Below are 16,456 nucleotides of genomic sequence, written 5' to 3'. Positions count from 1 at the left end.
CCAGCTGGCTGGTGTGCATGTGTGCGCTGGAAACCAGAAAAGCAGATGACAATGGTGTGTGTGCCCACAGAGCGAGCTCAGTATGCCACCTCTGGCGTGCATGCCATAGGTTCACTGTCATGGGCCTAGGCCAATGAAAACTAATTTAGCAAAAAAAATAAAATTAAAACATTTGCCAATTTGAGTTGAATTTTACTGTGCAGAGCAAGTATGATATAGTTTTAGGAAAAGGCCACTAAATATTTTAAATCTTTATATGACTGGTATTCATATCTGTGCTTTACTTGCAAATAATTTGTAAAGTGTAAATTGGGCATTTTTCCAATGCTTTGGAAGAATGCTATGTTGAACGCTATCAATTTATATTGTGGCCATTTCCAGCCTGGTGTTCTCCAACTGTTCAGGAGCTACAACCCTCAGAATTCCTAGTTTATGTAGGCTAGGAATTATGGAAACTGTCCAACACAGATTATAATTTTTTTTTCTCTTGAGCAAGCTTTGGGAAAATAATTTGTGGAACTTTTGCACTTGTATTTAGTTAGGATCAATAATTTTATATCCCATATTTTCACTGTATTGTTAACAGTCCTAAAGCAGATATTGTTGATAAAAAAATATAAGATTTCCAAATCTGAACATTCCACATAAGACCATAGTCTTAGGCAGGTATCAGTCTATATCAATGTATTCATAAACTGGTGATCCCTGGATTTTTAAAGAACTTAATTCCATGAACCATTGTATACGATCACTTTGGCACATGTTGAATTCCACAGTATACATACTAGTAGGTCATCAATAAATGCCCTTAACTGACAAGTTTCTTTTTAAAAGTTGACTCCCATGATTCTCTCATCTTTTTTTATGTCTCTATTCAGTACCTCAAGAACTGAAATGAATAAGGGTGGAGATAGTGGGCATCTTGACCATTTGAATCTCACATATTTTTGTTAATTCTTAACAATTATTTAAGCTTTCTATGATATGTAAATTGACCTTAAAACATTTCATAGCATTCCCAAGTTTCATAACTCCAGAACTTTAGACAATAAAACCCAATTCAAATTATCAAAGTCCATCTCTCTCACCATTAACATAGATATTTGTCTCCATAGAAGCTTAATTTGGTGGCTAAGAGATGTCTTCTCAGTGGATTTTTTTAAAAACTCTTTTTCTTTTTTATATCTCATCCAAAATCACTTGTATTTTCTCTTGCCTTTTCTATTTAATTCACTATTACATTGTATCATGTTACAAAAGCTTTCTTTGAATCCCAAACGATTCTTACTTCTGTTCCTTTATTAAGATTATTCTCAAAAAACATTCTATGTTCTTTTTGCAATTCTCTTCTACCATTTCCTTCTACAATATCTCATTCGGTCTCCATTTCATTTAAAAGTTAAAGATACTGTGTTGTGATCTGTGAAAGTTTTTGGTAATGTTTCTACTTTATGAACATTAGTAGCTAAAGTCCTGGAGATCTAAATCATGCCTATTCTTGAAAAACATCTATGCCTTTTAGAAAAATAAGTATATTATTTGAGTCACCACTTTTATATCTCCATTCATCAACAAGCTTCAAATTGTCCATTAAGTCAAAGAAAACCTTCAATAGTTTGTCTTGTGTCTTTTTGTGGAATATTTACTTTTTCCTGCCAGTAAAATATCTTTCTTAAATTGTAAATTAACTATCTCCAAAGGTGCTTATGAAAGGGAGGAATTTGCAAATCAATATTTTACAAAGGCTGCAAGCAAATTTGAATAGGATGATCATTCCTTGGGTCCCAACTTGCTCAACCCATGATCAACTGCAATAAACTCAATTCCTGCAGAGTCCTCACAAGGACCAGCTCTCTAGAGCACAAGTGGCTGATCTCTCATTACTCTGCTTCAGGGAGAATGTCCTCAGTTACGATTTACCTAATGGCTGCTGATCTTCACCACAGTGCTCTCCCTGTTTGCACAAATGCGCACAGAGAATCTCACCTACCTGGAAGGCAGAATAGGTTTAATAAAATACATGAAAGGCTAAAATGCATGTCTGAATTAGAGGCATGAACATAGTTGTATGTATGTATGTATGTATGTATGTATGTATGTATGTATGTATGTATGTATGTATGTATATATTTAGTGTCACAACCCCTGGTAAGCCCCAATTATGGGAGGAAGCTAACTGCTTCCATCATATGTATGTATGTACGTACGTATGTATATGAACCCATAGATTGGGGGAGCATGCCACATTCTAGTGAATGGCAATAATGGAAATCCAGTAATACTATGTTTTGGGAAAATGTGGGCAAAATTCTGAATGAATGCAATCCAGATGTGGTGAATCATTGCAAGTTATATCTAGTGAAAATACTAGATCAGATAGGTTGTGCTCTTTGGTGGAAGCATCTGAATTTTGTTCATGTAAGCATGGGGTTGCTGCCACAGTCATAGGTATGAGAATAGCCATAAGTCACTTTTACAATGCTAATGTTGAATGATCACTAAGGGTTAACAATGTCCAATTATTACTTTTGACATAATTTCCATCAGCAAGAAGAACAGGTTAGGCGCAAAACCTAATAATTAATTTGCAGGATATGATTTTTCTGAATCCAACTAGCAGGTTGGATTTTTAGACTGATGAATGCTTCAGACCAGCAATAATGATGAAGACTATGCTTTCATTTCTGTATCAGTGTAAGTGAGAACAAATTGAAATGGCAGGATTAATGCCCAAAGACTTTTTGAGTTTAGAAATATTTACATAATTTTTACGAGATATACTTTCCCCATCAATGAAAAAAAAACCTTATTTATTGTAAAATGACATTTTATTGTGCTTACCATATTATTTGATTTACACTTTGAACTTACTAAACTATAATGTATTTAGTTTGGTTTTGGCTTAATATGTTCTGTGAACATAATTTGTAAACCAGAGCTTGTTATTTAGCAAGTTGGGTGAAAGCATCTAGTTCTGATTAATTAGCATGAGGAAGAGGTTGTTGTCTACTGAATGGATGACTAACTGAAAAAACTGTTACCAAAGCTGAGAGCAAATGATATGAAAATGCAATTGGAACAGAATTTCTGCAGAAAAGTATTGGGAAAGAGTCTCAACTCCGTTTGAGACTCTAGAAGAGAGAATCCTGTTACTACATTAACAAAGCTGCTTTTTGCCAATCCGTGGTGGTCAAACTGTCCTTCTGCCCCTTGCTGCTGCAATCTTGCAGCCATGTGGATACTGTACTACTGAACAATACATATTGCTGTGCTAAAGCAGGCTAATGATAGGAAGAACAATGGACAATTTCAAATCTTGCTTTGTGAAGGAAAATAAAATGTCAACACATAGCTGCAAATGAATGTAATCATGTTTCAAAGACTGCTTCTGAAAGAGAACAAAGAAATCTAGCAATTCCGTGATTCTGTTCTAATGTAGTCTAATGTTTTGGTTAAGAGCTCAGGTTGCTATTTTCATGACCAGTCCTGAGCTTCCAATTTTATTTTCATTATTGGATCTGAGGTTCCGTCTATTAATGTGCAACACTATTTTTTTAAAATAAGATTTACATTGTCCAGGCAAGATCAATGCTGAAAAGAGCAAGGGAAAATTGTTTATTACAAGGAAAATTACAGCTTTGTGAATAATGGCAAAGGAGATGCAGCTGGAGGCTCAAATGGAACCTCCATTATGCTTGTGATTAGGGATAATACGTGAGGGAAAGGGAATTGCAGAAAAGCAGATTAGCTTTTATTAGGGACTAATAAACTCCAGATATTTTTCATGTATTTTCCACCGACTTAATTTTAGGAACAGTGTTACTGTATAAACAGGAAGCATCTCACATTGTAAGACAGAAAGAACTTTTCCTTTTGAAGTGTGGGGTTTTGTGGGATGATAGCTTAGTTGGTAAACTATGGTTAAAAATCCTGGCATGCTATTGTGCAAATCAGACCACTTTTTCAGCCAAGCTACGTTATCGTTAAGAGGGTTGTCACACAGGTTAAAGCTATAATTTGAGCACAGTCTCAAAAAGGAAGAGTTTGAATGTAGAACTAATGACAGGTCAGGAACATCTCTCTCTTTTCTGCTTTAAATGTAGCTCTGTCCCCAGCTGCCCCTCCTTTTAAAAAAAAAGCAGCAGCAGCAGCATCGGAAATCTTGCCTGTTTCACCCTCTCAGATGCCAAATGCCCTGTTTGGGGAATTGCTGCTATCAGCAGCCAACAGAAGCACTGATTCTGGCTTATCTTCTTGTGGTCCAGAAAGGTCACTGTCGGTTGTTAATCAGCTCAGTATCTGGAGGCTCTTTGAGAAAGGTTAACAATGGTTTTGTTCATGTCACAGGCTTGTTTTAGAAAGAGCCTAGCTATAACTCTACTAGATAGAGACCCTGCAAAATCTGCCTTAACTACTGTGTTTAAAAAAGGATTACTGCCAGCTTGCAAAGTTGTTCTCTCACTGCTTGAATTTATAGGTGGCTCTTAAGAACTCCCACAAGTTTTCTGATTCGTTCCAGGATTACCTACATCTGACACCACTTCTCCCTCTCTGATACATCCTTCCTCTGTGAGCCACCATCTGATTTACATGATGGTATTAAATATTAAATAATGGGACGTGGTGGTTCAGTGGCTAAGACGCTGAACTTGTCGATCAGAAAGGTCGGCAGTTCGGTGGTTTGAATCTTTAGTGTAATGGAGTGAGCTCCCGTTACTTGTCCCAGCTTCTCCCAACCTAGCAGTTCAAAAGCACTAAAAAATGCAAGTAGAAAAATAGGGACCACATTTGGTGGGATGGTAACAGCGTTCCGTGTGCTTTCAGCGTTTAGTCATACTGGCCAAATGACCACGGAGATGTCTTTGGACACCGCTGGCTCTTCGTCTAAGAAACAGAGATGAGCACCGTCCTCTAAAGTTGGGAACAACTAGCACATATGTTCGAGGGGAACCTTTACCTTTTTTAAAATAATCAAATACGTAGAATTTCAAAGGAAATAATATTTAATCATATAAAAGGTGAAAGGTGAAGGTTTTCCTGTCTAGTCATGATCGAATCTAGGGCACGATGCTCATCTCCATTTCCTGGCTGAAAGAGTTGTCCAAAGACATTTTATGTAGCCATGCCATAATGATCAATGGCTATTAGATTGTGAACATTTCAGATGCAAAATATCTGAAAGGTGCAGTGATACTTATTGATACTTATTCCATTTCTCTTTGCTCCTCTTTTTCCCCTGCATAAACTAAAATGAACCAAACATTTTATCATATTGGGATTTGGAAGATGTACTTTTTCTGCTTTCTGCTTAGTCAATATCTTTGACTAAGGGGGTATGATAACTCAGTGGTTTAACAACTCAGCACTTAAATACACTGAGCTTCTCAACTGTAAAGCTGACAACCCAGGTTTGAGACTCGAAGCACCATGAGATGGGGTGAGTTCCCTTTACTCGCCCCAACTCCTGCCAAACTAGCAATTCGAAAGCATGCAAATGTGAGTAGATAAATAAGTACCACTTTAGTGGGAAAGAAACTGCCTCCCATGCACTCAGCATATAGTCATGCTGGCTGCATGACCATCTTTAGACAATGTTGGCTCCCTCTGCTAAGAAACAGAGTTGAGCATTGCCTCCTAGAATCAAACATGACTGGACGGGGAAAATCTTTACCTTTATACCTTTGACTGCTACAATTTCTGTATAAGTAACACTGTGCACATCACTGAAATATATAAAGCTATTATGTCAAAGCAAATTTATCCCTTTCTTAATGGTTTTTATTATTTTGTTTACCCTGGTATTAGTTCCAGCGAACACTATGCTTACATTGAGAATAAACCCATAATCATTTCCCAAGGCATTCACAGCCAATTGATACCCAAAAATGTTGTTTATGATGATGATTTTCTAAATTACTCATGCTATACATAGTTTTTTTGTTGTGTTGAATCTCAGTTCTTAACACACTGTTTTTTATGTTTCTGGATTATAATTGATTGAATAACAAAAAAATGTATTTTTCATATTGGTGTACATAGATGTATTTGCAATTACTACTATGTTGCTGGTAGACATTCTACATTGCTTAACACTGTACTTTAAAAAAACCAGTTTAGATTCACAGCCATGAACTGTAACGCAACTCTTAATTCTTCAACTCTACTGTGTTGTTCTTAAGGTTTAATTCAATCAGTTTCTGATTTTCCAGTCCAATGATATTGCTAATAGTTTCTGTAAATTTACTTAATATTCCCCTCCACTCCAACTTGTGATCTTGTAGATATTACTGACATATAACTCACATCCCAGATAAACTATTAATTTAATTAGTGAAGGGAATCAGGGACAATAAACAAATAGCAGGCTCTTAAGTGAACTCAGTGTTTCAGAGTAAGTATTTGCACAGTGAATCCCTCCAATGCTCCCATCAGGCCTAACCTTCTGCTGGTTGAGAATTTGCAGCCAGTTGCTAGAGAAGAAACTGTATTCACAATGAAGTCTTGCTATTCCTTGACTCAGCAAGATAACTGCAAAACATACAGGAAGAAGGATATTAGAAAGGGAAGCATCAAGTCATCTTTTCCATTCATCCAAATTTTAGTTGTTCTCATTTCTTTGTAATTAACTCCGAATAAGCTAATAATCAAATTTGATATATTTTAGAACATGGCAATCTGTAAGCCTTCTTTTACACCATTGTGTACATTCTAATTCTGTTCATCCATACAAACATGGAATTGCTTCTAGGTTTGTCGCTACTTAGATGCCATGTATTTGGGAAAGAGTTGTAGCAGAAGGATGTTCAGCCTGTAGGGACAAACATTGGAGGAACTCCAAGTGACTTCGTGGTATTGGTTGGATGACCTTGTAACGACCCTTTTCTCTTCTGTTTGAGAAAGAAAATATATGAGATGTTGAACAGAGCAGTTATGGAAGCTGGCCTGACCAGACTGTGGTAGAAAAGGAATTCAACTGCCTCCTGACATAATGTGACAGTTACTTTAATTAATTAAAGCATTTAATTACCCTCAGGATGCTTTAAAATGAAGGTGAATATCTGATTGAAGAAATTTGAATTGATTAGTCTATGAATTTAAATAGTCTGAAATATAATATAGACCTATACCCATGCAGAGCCATTGTTCTGGGTATGCGAGTCATCGCCCATTGCTCTTCTGGATTGTGGCATGCTGGCCAGCTGGTCTTCGTGTGCACGGGAGCACCAGAAATAGGAAGAGCAGTTGCCTGGTGTGGATGTGTGGGCTGGGTGACTGCTCTTCTGGTTTCTAGCATGCATACGTGCACTGACTACCTGGTCTTCTGGTTTCTGGCATGCATACACGTGCAAAGACCACCGGAAGATCATCTTACCAGCCCACGCATGTGCACTGACTGGTTGCTCTTCCGGTTTCCGGTGTGCATATGTGCACTGGCCAGCTGGTCTTCATGCATGCATGTGTGCCAGAAACTGGAAGACCAGGATGCCAGCGCTCATGAGCGTGCACGCACACTCCCATTTCAGCACTCAGTTGGGGAAAAGGTTTGCCAACACTGACTTATACACTATTATGGGACTATTTTACCTAGTTAATCCAATTCCCATAAGTAATTGTGCATGCTATTTTTTGAAGTTTTGGAATTGCTAATTATCTGAGGATTGTTTTGTGATATACATTTTGTAGAAATTAAACAACATCTCTCTTGTATTGGGTCCAATCCCAGTTGTGGCACAATTGGGGGAGTCTTATGATTGCCACTAAGATTTCCGGGGTCTGCCAATCTGCGTGCCTGCCTTAGGTGTTATATGTCTGTACTTCAGCCTGGTCTGTTTAATACACTGCTGTCTGACTGACATATGCCAATGAAAAATAAAATAGGCATGGCCCTTATATTTGGAGAGGCCAACAAGCAGCATGCCAAGTAATATCTTGGGAGAAAGCATGCTCTTAATTGAGGCTATTTACTATACTCCCCCCTTTACTGCCTCCTTGCGCAGAATGGCAGCATGAGCTTTCAAAAAGCCGTCCTCTCTTCCAACCGGCACTGTAAAATTATTGTGTATAATTACCTTCCATCTAAAATCCAGTTCCACCTCCTGCGTTTCAGCGTCTTTTTTGCACAGTGGAGTTAACAATCACCTTTCTCACCAGGGAGCATTTCAAATGACAGCAGGTCTGTTTAAAAATAAAATGAAAAATTTATGACTACAAAACACTTCTCTATTCATCAAATAGAATGTACAGTGATAAAGAGAAGAATAAAGAGGCCTGGGGGAATATCTGATACCCAGCAAACTGATTGGTGCATTTTAATTCAACAAACAGAATTTGAACAAGTGTTTGACTTCCTTTTGTTAAGTCTTGGACTGTGCACATTCAGCCATAACCTTGTGGCTTCCGCAGAAGCATAACTATGTTATACTCTTCTTGTATTCAGTAATAGGGATTAAAATCCAGAATTTAAAATTCAGTAATCCCCATTTTTGCCATTCAGTAATTGGGGAGACGATTCAGGTCTGTATTTTCTTAGTTTTTTTTTCCTTGAAAGTATTTCGCTTCTCACCTAAGAAACTTCTTCAATTTGAACTGAACTTGAACTATTTTCCAATTTGAACAGCACGTTCAACTTCCAGTGCCAACAGAACTTGAAACATTTTCCAAGAAAAAGAAAGTCCATTCACTTTTTGTGTAAAGCACCTTTGGGAATCCTTAAGAAAAAGTGTCCAAATATTTATGATTTATCAGTATATTCAATAATGTAAGACTTTGAGTGATTCATAGGTAGATCCCAACTTCTAAAAGATTAAAAATTAGAAACTTAGGGGCAAATTTATACAAACAACAAAAACTTTAACACATTGTTTTTATTTTTGGACATGTTATCTTAAAAAGACATTAAAAATTAATATATTTACCTAAATGTTTTTAGTATCTTGAACGTCAGTTAACTTTCATAGATATTGATTTTCACAAATATTTTCAAATACTTTTTAAAAAGCAGCAGTTAACCTAACAATGATTTTCATCCTCATGAAGGTGAATCTCAAATAGTGAATAGAATATTCTACTGGAAAAGAATTAAAACTGTATCTCTACCCACTGTATGTTTTATGTGGCTTCTGACACATATTTGATCTATTACTGAAAAAACTGTTATAAATGAATATTGATGATAATTAAGTATTATTTTTCATGGTTTCCATATAACTGGAGGTTGGAAAACTTCCTGTAACTGGTACAGATCAGTAAATATAGAGCTAACCAAATTACAGAATAACAAGCATTCCATCAACACCTGTAAAATCTAGTTTCTGGACCTAGAATCTAAATAATAACTATTTTTCAACTGAAGAACAGGTCTGTCTGTCTGTCTGTCTGTCTGTCTGTCTGTCTATCTATCTATCTATCTATCTATCTATCTATCTATCTATCTATCTATCTATCTATCTATCTATCTATCACATTTTTGCAACTTTTCTTGCAAAGATGGTTAAAACTACCAAATATTTGACTAAAACAATAGCATACATCAGTTAATAGCAAAGGGAATTATGATAAAAATGACTAAAAACCACCATCCCACTGGAAAGCTTGCATTTAAAATCAAAATCAAATATTAAAATGTCTAAAATAGGAATGTCATTGCTTGATGCCCAGAAGATATCGATCTCTTAGTCACTTCCATATTTCCTCTGATGAAGATATATGAGGAAGACCAGGGTTCTTCAGCAACTGCACATATGTGTGTATGTGGAACTCACTTCAGAGGTTTATTATTTGAGCATTCATGTAGGAAGCTATAAAGTGAAGAGATTCATTGCACTGAGCTGTCCCAAAGGTGCTTCTTCTTCTTTTTTTAGGAGGCAACTGGACAGCTGTTTTTTCTTTTGAAGATGTTTCACTTCTCATCCAAGAAGCTTCTTCAGCTCTGATAGGATAGTGGGGAATGGAGGATTTATATTCCTTGCATACAGTTCGTATTCCATTATACCATCCCCCATCATTCTGTCAGAGCTGAAGAAGCTTCTTGGGTGAGAAGCGAAACATCTTCCAAAGAAAAAAACAAGAAAGTCCAGTTGCCTCTTGAAAAAAGCACCTTTGAGACAACCATGACCTGGATGACTGAGAATCTCCATAAACTTATTGCACTGAGCTGCATGTTAGGTAACTTTCAAGCCTGAAGATTATGCTCACTGTATTAAGCTATAAAAAGAAGTTAATGAATTAGGTACCTTACTACATCAGATTGTAAAGTACTAACATATATTTGAATACATGTAGAAATCTATCTGTGCTTGGTAAACCAGGATGGCAGGACAAAGTTTAATTAAAATAATCACATGTACTATAAAGTGCTGAAGATAAGAGTCAGCTTTTTCTAATTTCATGACTTCAAGATCTGTTGGGCATCCTATCCCAAACTCCTATGTAATATGAATATTGATTGTAAATTTTGTACAGTAATCCAAATATACCTGGAGAGCATGTTGAAAAAGGCTCACATAAAGAACTGAATGATCTGAAATAGGAGAATTGTTTTGATTGCATTTTGGTCAGTATGAAAACAAACAGCTGGAATATTTCTGGAAATCTAATTTGGAAATATGAATAGCGAGGAGTTGCAGCACACATTTATTTTGATAAATGAGATTTCCTGTCTCAATTAATCTTCCTTTTATGGGTCCAAAGTAAATCGTTCTTCAAAGTCATCATGATTTCATACGAGCAGATTACAATTCTTTATTGAATCATTTATATTGGTCATTTGTTTGAGTTTGCAATAAACCTCACCGTGCACCAAATGTCAAATAATTGTTTTATGTATGTATACTTTACAAAATACCCTGAAGCCTAAGGCCAGTAACAGCCATTTTCTTTGGTTTCATAACACTTCTGAAAGGGACATGACAAACTGAAAATGCTACACACACAAGTTTTTTACCCCAGTTCCAGTTGCTCAATCCATGGCATTCTACTATTAAAATTGGAAATATTCAGTGGATTAAATAATGTGTTTCATCTATCTAGTGTGGAATGTATTAATATTAACCCTATATTTGAAAGTGATAGGTAAAGAAAAGAGAGGATTTCTAACAATATGCAATCAGATTATTTTGCTTAGACTTTTATTTACTATTTTTTACTTCTAATGTAATAATAACTAGTCATTAAGATTTCTGATTGTGGCAACTTAAATGTTTGCTAGAAAATTCAGGTCCAAACTCTGCTTAAAAAATTGAAGCTCTTTTGGGGGATAGGGGGAAAATACTAGCTTCCCCCCTTAAAAAGGACTCTCTGATTTCTTGGACAGATTTCATAGGTGTTTGAAAAAACAAAATTTTGATCCCAGCATAAGACAATGTTTGTCTTGCAACTGGCTGTTATTTGTCTTGCTAAAGAGAATGAGATGTAGATATGAACTGGGGATGGCAGTCTGGGATTTTTTTCATTGGTGCTTTTTTGCAGTGATCCTTTTTTCACATTAATAAATAGTTAAAAGGCAATTAAAATGTTAATTCCTGGGGCTAATGTGCTACAGTGGAAGCCACATGAAGTAATGTGGTGAGCCCATCAGTTTGAATTACCAGTGTAGGGTATCCAGGGAGTACTCAGAGTGACTGGAAAAAAGACAATATAAAAAAAACTCCAATCAGTTTGTTATCAACGTTGACACTGAAAATGATGCAATCATGGTCAAGTGTCCCTGAAGGACCATGTTACTGGATAAAAATAAACGCTGTACTCAACCTTTTCTTTGATTCAATGAGAAGAAAAATATATTAATAGCTAAAGTATACATTTCATTTCAGGATCTTCTATTTCTAGTTTTAAAAAGCTACTTTGTTTGTGTATATTACCTTCCAAGTTATATGAGCAAGTTTAATAAATATTGAATAATGTGATGCCATTTTGTGAAGCAACTTTTGAGGTGTAATTTTGTTTCCAATCTTCCACTGGATAAAAAATTGCTTAAAGTACATAAAATGCTCCTATTCAATATCCCACATAGTCAACTATATCATCCTTCTCAATATGTTTCAACCTCCGATCCATCAGTCAGTCAATATTCCATGGCTATTAAGCATGCTTGGTTCTCACTAACCTCATGACAACCCCAGCTTTTCAATTTGAGGCTAGAGAATCTATAGGACTAAAGGACATGGCCTAGATATATCAAAAGTAATTCATCTGTATCACAATAATGATTTAGCTTTATGTGACACTGATATGTGCAGAAATCACTTGAGGGGAACATTTACTTACCCATCTGGCACTACCCAATCCAGCTAATGACAATCAAACCCAATATAGAGTAACACTATAGTAAAAACTAAAAACTATAGTATCTTTGTGGGATTATATCCTGCTTAGCTTTCTAAAGTGGAAATTATTGGCTAATTCTCAGGAACTTCTTAACAGGTAGTGAAGAAAATCTGTTGGCAAAGTCTGCTTGTTGTTAACCCGTGTAGGGTTTAAAGGTCAAAAACAGCAGAAAGAGAATGTATGCTTAACTGTCTCACACATTAATCTCTAGAATTCGTGTTACTAAATATTGGATGGATTATTTTTTGAACAAAATTCTACTTCCTTTTAAATTTCATATATTTTTACAGGCATTGTGGTTAGCTGTTGCAATTATTCTTCTAACATGTAACAGAATGCTTAAGAAATATTGATAGGAGTGGGCTATATGATTGCTTGATAGAAATAGACACAACTAGCCAACTAAATACATACAGCTGCTATTTATTGTATTTTCCAGTTTGTTTAAAACAATATTCAGTAATTTGCATTGGATGATTATTTGAAAGGATTCTAATATCTAACATGTTTTCATGTAAATACTGAATGAAAAATTAACTTTCTGCACATACATACATACATACATACATACATACAAACACACACACACACATACATACATACATACATACATACATACATACATACATACACACACTGCTCTTGTTGTATTCAGGTCTTTTCCCATGTAAGATTGAGATTGTCTTGGCAACGTTTTGGCGAGGTTTCACTCGCCATCTTCAGGCTGGGTTTTGAGCCCAAGTGAGACCTCGCAGAAACGTTGCCAAGACAATCTCAATCTTACATGGAGAAAGACCAGCATACCTACACCCATGAAAATCTACGAAAACACACACACACACAATGCAAGAGGGCTATATGTATATTGTTCTATATATATTGTCTTACGTTCATTTAATAGATGAAACAAGACTCTCTATCACACACACACACACACACTGTATATATCAGGCATTATAGAGAATTATCTCTTAAAAGCTTGTCTGCATGCAATAAACTGGAAGTTGTACACCAAAAACATACATGCATTTTAAAAAAGTTTAAAAAGAGGAAGAGGAAGGAGAAATATGCAAAGCTAAAGGAATCCCAAGGAAACTGAAATAACTTTTTTTCAAAAGAAATAGAAGCTTTTTAGTGATTTTGTCATTTTCATTAATATTATTGAAACACAGAATTTGGATGATGCAATGTTTGATCATTTCCCCCCAGTTTCTATGTAGCGCCAAGACTGAGTTATACTAATCTGATCACATCAGTATCAATATTCTATCTATAGGAGCTCTGACAGTTCCCTTTTTACTATTTTTTTCCCTGCTCATCATAAAATCTTTCATTTCTGTTATCTTGAAGCTTCTGTTGGCATTGTCAGTGAAGGAAGCAATAGATTAGTGAACTTTCAATGTGATAGATCTGTATGTAATATGACTAGGATTCATACTGGCCCCTTTGGAGCAACAGTAGTACTTTCTAGCAATTTGTATATCCAATCTATTAGTATTAGGCACACCAAAAACAATGTTGTCATGATATTATGTGCTTTATATTGGCTCTATCACTGTAAGCTTCACAAAAGAACACAATATGCAGAATATTTGTTCTGTACCTTTACATATCAGAGCTGACAGTAATGGCAGCATCTTTTAAAGGAATTTATCTTTAAAACATATAAAGATACTCCGTAGCCTTCTTCTTGAAACCTGGTTAACTGGGTGTGTGTGAGAGTGTCAGAGTCACTGATTGGTTATGTTTCCTCAAATCATGTTGAACTGCTTGTGGCCATATTGCAAATTGTTCTCCATGGTGATCTATCCTTAACCCTAATTTCTTCTTTCGGGTATTCTTGAAATGTTAGTGTAGATTAATTTTATTCCAAAGTATCACATAGGTTTTTGAGGATAAACAAGCTTCTTTCAATCACATCTTCAACACAGGGATGAAAACCAATTATAAGCACGTACTGCTGAAACAATAAATATTTGCCTACCTATAAGGCAGGTCATATTGGCTGTTCACAACAAGATACCTACAACTGAACTTGTTCAATATGTGGATGGAAACATATGTCAGGTTTGTAGATTGATTGTAATTTTTAAAAGGATGCTGAAAGAAAGTAGTGACAAAACAGTTCCATACGGATAGCAAGAATACAACATATACATATAAGCATATAGTAAAAATACTTACTATACTTATGCTCAAGTATTTTAGGTAGACTTATTTTAGGAATTCCTTTATAGATTTATTTTAGGAATTCCTTTGGCAAGGGATACTGTGCAAAAAGTGGCATAAATTTTGGAAACTACAAAGCACCCAAAGGCAGGATAGGAAGCAATGGGTGGAAACTAATCAAGGAGAGAAGCAACTTAGAAATTTCCTGACAGTTAGAACAATTAATTAGTGGAACAACTTGCCTCTAGAACAGTGATGGATTATGAACGGTATGCCCCGATATGAGTGTACTGGTGCCTGCCGGGAGCACCGGGTAGCGTTCCGGTGCGGTGCTCCGGAGTGCCCACCCGCCTGCCTGCTGTCCTTACCTGTATTTGAGCTCTTTGGGACTTCCGAACACACACACAGAGCATACGGCACCTGCATGACACTCCGCCGAGCAGCTGGAGCATTGCAGAGGGGCTGTGAAGGTGTTGCAGAGGTGTTGCGGAGGCGTTGTGTAGGTGTTGCGGAGCGTTGCAGATGGTAAGTACTCATGTGCATGCTCTGTGCATGTGCGAGCATGCTGTGTGCATTCATGTGGTGGACACCGGGCCATGTTGCACCGTACCGGTTGCAACGGGATCCAGAACCCACCACTGCTCTAGAAGTTGTAAATGCTCCGACACTGGAAGTTTTAAAGAATACATTAGATAACCATTTGTCTGAAGTGGTGTAGGGTTTCCTGCCTAAGCAGGAGATTGGGTTTAGAAGACCTCTAAGGTCCCTTTCAACTCTGTTATTCTATTCTATACATTGTCCGTCTTTCTGGGCATTGTTGCTGGTGAGCTGTCCATGGTATGGAATTATGATAAGTAAATAGTGTAGTGCAAAAATTGAAAGATGTGCGAAATAAAATACAATGTCTTCAGAAATGCCTTTTAAATTAAGCATTGTATTTTTCATTTATTTGATGAAATGAAGGAGAAAGGAAAAAAATGATTTAGAGGGTGTTCTTCAGACTACCAAGGTAATGATAAAGGTTTCTCTGTCAGTTGAGTCTGACTCTAGGGCAGTGATGGCGAACCTATGACACGCGTGTCAGTGCTTACACGCGTAGCCATTTGGGGTGACACGCACAGGATTTCATGCGATTCATCCTCAGCTCCTGCACGGCCGCCGAGGATGGAAGAATCTGTGCTGGAGGAACGGGGGGGGCGGGACGTGTGATCTCCCCCGCCCACACTCACTTATTGTATCGCCGCCGCCCCTTTCTGAGCGCAGGGGCTGCTGGTAAGGCGTGCGTGCCGTGCGCACACACGTCATCAGCGCGGCGAGAGAGGACCCGCAGGAGAGGAGCGCGGGAACAGTGATTAGAACAGTGCGCGCCTCTCTCCAGTCAGGCCGGCACAGAGAGTCTACTCCTGTACTGGGACTGTCGGTTATGACCGCACCACAGCAGGGAACAGCGGAGTGCCAACGGGAACTGTGAGCGCCATTAGCAGCCCTCGCGTCATTAGGAATATTCATAGCAGGGGCGGGCTGGAGCGGCATGTTGATGAGGACGTGGAGCTGGAAGCAGCCGACTCCACAGCCCTGGTTCACGGCACCCCAAACAAGTTCAATAATATCAAGGGCAACATACGAAATCGACTGATGAACAAAGAACTTACTAAGCAGGTATGTTAAATAATTTGTTTTTGGTTTATTAAATACAATTATATATTGCAATTATACATTTTTGTAGTGTAAACTATAAATTGCGCAAAATTATGTTTTTGTTGAAGTGACACAACGCGAGTTCTGCTCGATTTTTTGCCGATTTTTGACACACCATGCCAAAAAGGTTGCCCATCACTGCTCTAGGGGCTGGTGCTCTGCACCATGGTGCACAAAATGCTGTTACCTTCCCACTGAAGTGGTATCTATTTATCTACTTGCATTTGCATGCTTTGAACTGCTAGGTGTGCAGGAATGGGAGTTT

General features: G+C 37.1%; 1 long non-coding RNA gene across 1 annotated transcript in view; it reads right to left on the bottom strand.

Annotated features, from left to right (window-relative positions):
- LOC148044712 (uncharacterized) overlaps positions 1-16,456 on the bottom strand; it is a 94,201-nt gene that overhangs the window by 49,210 nt on the left and 28,535 nt on the right. The window contains exons 2-3 of the long non-coding RNA XR_015697351.1: positions 8,070-8,175; positions 6,440-6,528 (exon numbers count right to left, since the gene is read on the bottom strand). This is a non-coding gene — a long non-coding RNA (uncharacterized LOC148044712). The remainder of the gene's footprint in view (positions 1-6,439; positions 6,529-8,069; positions 8,176-16,456) is intronic.

Source organism: Thamnophis sirtalis, unplaced genomic scaffold (genome assembly GCF_051295495.1).
Source record: "Thamnophis sirtalis isolate CommonGarterSnake01/CBP01778 unplaced genomic scaffold, rThaSir2_p1.2 scaffold_7, whole genome shotgun sequence".
NCBI classification, from domain to species: Eukaryota; Metazoa; Chordata; class Lepidosauria; order Squamata; family Natricidae; genus Thamnophis; species Thamnophis sirtalis.
Note: the sequence above shows the minus strand (reverse complement) of the source record. Positions and strands in the feature narration are given on the sequence as shown.